We start from the raw sequence: 6,000 nt of genomic DNA, 5'->3' as shown, positions 1-6,000 counted from the left end.
GCTCTGGCCGGCCAGCTCTGGCCACGGGCTGGGATGATGTCCACACTGCAGATGTCTGGTGGTAGCTGTGTCTACAGTGTGTGAGCACTGGGCAGTCCTGCTTTTATCTTTCCTCAGTCCCCATCAGCAGGTTCTGGGGCAGGAGAAATTATGACCAGCCCTCCGACCAGCCCACAGACCTGTCTCTGCCTTGGGTTGACAGGTCATTATAAGTGGTCTTGGCTCTTCAAAAAACTGACCAGCCTGCAATCTCTGCCCAGTTTGCTCCTCTGTGCAATGGGCTTAAATTTGAGCTAGTATGAGCCAAGCTCTGAGTACACAGTAGGTGCGAAGATTGGAGCAGAATACCTGGGCACTTGGCCTCTCAGCCCCCAGGTTTCCTCTCTGTGGATTTAAGGGCCTCAGGCCTCGCTGTTCCCCTCTGTTTTGTCCTGTCTCCTCTACAGGTGCTCCCCAGCCCTTCCCCCCACATGCTGACTCTTAGACAGGATCATCAGGGTGGGCAGGCTCTGTGTCAGGTATAAGAAGTCCCCTTCCTACATGGTCACTACCCTCACAGGCTCATAGGCCAGTTGGGGCAGCTGGACCTAGAAGCAACCACACTGTGGGAACCCAGGGGGGCCACTACCCAGGCTCTGACAAGGTTGGTTTATCTGTGTGCACTAAGCATGGGTCACTCAAAGCAAGGGCCAAGCCGGCAGGAGGGTGGAGGACAAGGGAAGGGGGTGGTGGAGAAGGCAGACAAGACTGTAAGTCCACCTGCCAGGCCTGGGGGCCAGTCACGTGTAGACTTCCCCACTCAGCTGTGCAGTAGCTTGGCCAGTTCTATGTGGGCCTTAAGGACTGGTCCTGCTAACAGCTAGCCCTGCTCCTGCCACCTCTCCCTGGGGAAGATACAACCTTTCACCTGGTCCACGTGGAAAGCAGTTGTGCCAGGCCAAGCACTAAGTGGAGTGCCTAGGACTCATGTGGGCCCCATCCAATGCTCACATCGGACACAGCGGATGTTGAATGGTTAGCTGGGTCAGCCAGGTGGCCCTGGTGCAACACTACCTTAAGGGTAAGAATCTGGGATTCTAATATGTAATACTAGATGACTCCTTTCATGAGTCACCCAGCATCCTCTGTTCTTTGGGGGAGACTGAGGCCCCATCTTGTCCACTATTGGGCTTTACATGCACACAGACATGTCTGACAAGTGGGGTAGGGTGTCCTTAGAGGTCAGATTGCAGAGTGAAGCCAAGGTCCTGGAGAGATGACCCTGTTCTTGGAGCTGGCCTAGCAGTTGGGTCTGTGAAGGCAAAGAGCATGGTTCTGGGCCCACCAGGCTTCTGACCTGACCTCCCGCCCACAGTGGGCAGTAAAGGCTACCTATGAGGGTGGAAGAATCATCTCACTGAGCTGAGATCCTGGGCCCAAGCAGCTCAGCTGTGGGAGGATCCTCACCAGAGTATATTAAGATGGGGGGAGTTACCCTTCTCCATTCCAAAAAGTGTCAAATGTAGCTACTGCAGACCCAAGGAGAGTGTGTGTCTGTCAGGATGGTACCATCAAGGAACCTTGTGGACCTTCAGGCTAGCAGAGATTCATAGATGAGCAGCACTGAGGAAGCCTAGAGGCCAATGCCAGGAGTGGGGTAGGGTAGATGAGAGTACGGGAGTAGAGCCAAAACCAAGCCATGGAGGGTGGATAAAGGACCCCCACTGGGAGGGGCTTGGCCAGTGTGCCTGGCCACCTCTGCATCCACAGGTGGCTGCTCAGGAAAGTACAGCCTCAGCTCAGCTATGGACTTGATAACTCCTGGGGCCCCTCCACATCCTGGATGCTCCCAAACAAAAGAAGTCCAAAACTTATACCCTGAAAACTACAAAACATTGTTGTAAGAAATTAAAGTAGATCTAAATAAATGGGAAAACATCCCACGTTCATGGATGAAAGGACTTAAGATAGTAATATTCCTTAAATTAGCTACAGATTCAATGCTATCCCTATAAGAATCTCAGTTGACTTCTTGGTAGAAATTGACAAATGGATTCTAAAGTTCATATGGAATTGCAAGGTACCTAGAATGGCCAAAACAATCTTGGACAAGAATAAAGTAGGAGGACTCATAGTTCCCTCTTTCAAAACTTATTACAAAGAAATGGTAATCAAGAGAAGGTGGTAGTGGCATAAGTAAGACATATAGATTAACAGATTAGAACTGAGAGTCCATAAATAAACCTAGTGTCTGTGATCAGCTGATTTTTGACAAGGGTGCCAAGACTCTTCAATAGGAATGAGAATGGTCTTTTCAACAAATGGTGTTGGGCCGATGGAGAACCACAAGCAAAAGAATGAAGAAAGTGACGACAACTCACAGAATGGGAGAAAATATTTGCAAATCATATATCTGTTAAGGACCTTGCATCCAGGATATATAAAGAACTCCTATGACTCAACAACAAAAAGGCAAACAACCCAATTCAAAAATAGGCAAAGGATCTGAAGAGATATTTCTCCAAGGAATATATTTAAAAGGCCAATAAACACTTGAAAAGATGTTCAACATCATTAGTCATCAGCGAAATGCAAATCAAACCAAAATTAGATACCTACCAGGGTGGCTAGAATAAAAAGGTGAAATAATAAATGTTGCCAAGAAGTGGAGAAATCTAAATCCTCATAGACTTCTAGTGGGGATGTAAAATGGTGCAGCCACTTTGGAAAACAGTCTGACAGTTCCTCAAATGATTAAACATAAGAGTTGCCATATAACCCAGCAATTCCACTCCTAGGTATGTATCTATCCGAGAGAGATGAAAACAAATATTCACACAAAAACTTGTACACAGAAGTTTATGGCAGCATTATTCATAACAGCTACAAGGTAGAAACAACCCAAATGTCCATCACTTGATGATGAATGGATAAACAAAATGTGGTATATCTGTATAATGGAATATTATTTGGCCAAAAGAAACGAAGTACTGATACATGCTACAACGTGGATGAACCTTGAAATAATTATGCTAAGTGAAAGAAGCCATTCACAAAAGACTACATAGCATATGATTCCTTAAAATGTCCAGAATAGGGAAACCAACCAAGACAGAAAGTAGATTAGTGGTTTCTTAGGGTAGGGCAGAGAAGTGATAGCTAAAGTGTATGGGGTTTCTTTCTGCGGTGACAAAAATGTCCTAAAATTGACTGTGGGGATGGTTGTACATATTGTGAATATACTAAAAACTATTTAATTGTACACTTTAAATAGGTGAAGTGTATGGTATGTGAATGGTATCTCAATAAAGCTGTTTAAGAAAAGGGGAAAGCTAATATGAAAAAGATACAATACCAGTATTTTGCTGAGGATTTGGATCAACCAGAACCCTCATGCATTGCTGGTGGGAGTGTAAATTGGTCCAATCACTTTGGAAAACTGCTTGGCATTATCTACTCAAACGGCAAAACTATGCCACTATGACTCAGCAATTCCACGTCACTCCACTAACTCCACTAGGTAGAGATATACTGAATGAAATGTGTCCATATGTTCACCAAAAGACATGTGCTAGAAAGTTCCTATCAACACTATTCATAATGGCCCCAAAATGGAAACTACCCAAATGCGTGTTAGGAGAATGGAGAATGTTGTGTATTATTCACACAATGAAATACTCTGCAACAATGAGATTGAATGATCTACAACTACACACAACAGCTTGGCTGCATCTCACCGACATAACGCTGAGTAAAAGTAGCCTGACAAGAAAGAGTATATACTGTATAATTCCGTGTATATTCCATCTCATTGCATCATATACTGTATGATTTTATTTAGCAGGCAAAACTAACCTATTCCATTGGGAGTCAAGACAGCAGTTACCTTCGGGGGGTAGTGACTGGAAAGAGCATGAGGGGCTGGTTCCAGGGGCTAATAATATTCTGTTTTTTTATTCAGGTGCTGGTGACATACTGGTGTGTTCATTTGTGAAAATTAATCCAGCTATATACTTAGGATTTGTGTACTTTTTTGTGTATACGTTATGCTTCAACATGAAAGTTTACTAAAAAAGAAAAGTAAAAGAAAGAGTTGGGGGGAATTTTGTGGAAGGAGTGACTCCTGACAGAATGTGAACGCTGGGAAAGTGCAGAGCTACAGTCTGTCTCTGGAGGGACTCTGAAGGCAGGAGTGGGCTGCTGAAACCTCTCAGCCCCGAGAGAAGGATGAGATTCTATTTTGGGGGAAAAAGACTGGGAATCAGAAAAAATATCTGCTTCAAATGTAACCTTTGGTCACCATATAGCGAAGCAATCAATGCTGGCTCCAGAAGAAGGAAGGGAAGGGCGACTACAAGGTCTGCTGCCTGAGAGGTGCTCAGGGAGCCTCTCTGGGGACTGAGAGTCACATCCAAGTTACTGGGAAGTATGTTTGGGAGTCCCCAGGGTGTGGAGGAGCCCCTGGGAGTTGTTATCAAGTCCATAGCTGAGCTGAGGCTGTGCTTCATTGAGGAGCCACCTCTGGGTGCAGAGGTGGCGAAGAGCCCTGGCTGAGCCCCTCCCAGGGGGTTCCTATCTGCCCCCTGTGGATGGGAGGTCAGGTCAGAACGGTGGGCCTAGAACCATGCTCTCTGCCTTCACTCCAGGCCACCAGCTCCAAGCACAGCCTCCTTCTCTCTCTAGGACGCTGTGATCTGGCTCTAAGGACACCCCACCCTCTTGTCAGATACGTCTACCTGTGTCTAAAGCCCAATAGTGGACTAGATGTGGCCTTGGTCTCCCCAAAAAAACAGGGAGTGCCAGGTGACTCAGGAGAGGAGTCACCTAGTGCTACATATCAGAATCTCAGATCTGGCCCAGCCAAGACTCTTTCCAAACATCTTTATTGTTGTTATTGTCATCATCATTATTCATTATTCCTATTGTACAGATAATGAGACTGAGACTCAGAATGGAGAAATGACTTGGCCAAGGCCCTACAGGAAGGGTGAGCTGCATTGCCACAGATGGAAGGTGGCTTATTGCCAGTAGGAAAGTGCAGGAGAACAAAGGATGAGGACATTTGCTTATGCTGTTCCCTCTGTGTGGAATGCCCTTCCCTGCCTTGTCAACCAGGTGAACTCCTAGTTACCCTCCAAAACTCATCTCATCCCCTTACAGGGTGCCTTTCTGGTTGGGCCACACTCCTACAGGACAGAGCCAGACCCCTGCAGCCTCTTACATGAGACCAACCTGCCCAGGATTATTGCATAGACAGGGAACCTAAGTCTTTCTTGAGAGGGAGGGGCCTGCCTGAGCTCATGGAGAGACTCAGCCCAGAGCCTGGCTCCCAACGACTGCCCTGGCTGCCCCAAGTGGGCTTATTCCATGGCCTGGATGTGGCCTGGGATTGGGGTTGCAGAGTAAGAAGCTCACACCTGAGCCTGCTCTCACTGAACGTCGGGTCCAATTAGGAAATAGAGGAATTTCCACCGTACACCTGTATTGTTCAGGTGGCCCTAACATAGGGCAGTCCCAACCCTGGCTTCAGAGGTCCCGGGATACCTTCAGATCCTCTTGCTGCCGCCACCAATGCTGTCTCTTTCCCAGAACTCTGGCCTGGCATTTCTAGCTCCACTTCCCAGGCCCAGGCTGAAACCCAGGTGTGCCTCCAGCTGGCCACCTGGGGGCCAGGGTGCAGCCCTGCAGGAATGGAGGTCCTGGAGACCCAGGCATGGGTGAGGCTCTGGGAGGTTGGGAAGGGCCAGGAGTTTCACTCATGTTTTGGTGTGAGGGTCACAGAGAGCCTGACCGGGGCTTGCTCCAGTCACACTGCAAGTTACATTCCTCCCAGCCCTTGGGGTGGTGACTTTTGGCAGCTCCCCGCCAGGGGATAGTCCTTACAGAGGCTGGGTGCTAGTTTCTGGGAGTTTGCCCTGGCTCTGTTTCATCCCTGTCTGCCACACAGAGGTCCCCTCAGGAGGCAGGACCAGGCGGGGATGATCAGACTGCCCACCTAGTCAACCTTGCTGCTCTGAGACC

The sequence above is a fragment of the Diceros bicornis genome, chromosome 32 (genome assembly GCF_020826845.1).
Source record: "Diceros bicornis minor isolate mBicDic1 chromosome 32, mDicBic1.mat.cur, whole genome shotgun sequence".
Taxonomy (NCBI): Eukaryota; Metazoa; Chordata; class Mammalia; order Perissodactyla; family Rhinocerotidae; genus Diceros; species Diceros bicornis.
Note: the sequence above shows the minus strand (reverse complement) of the source record.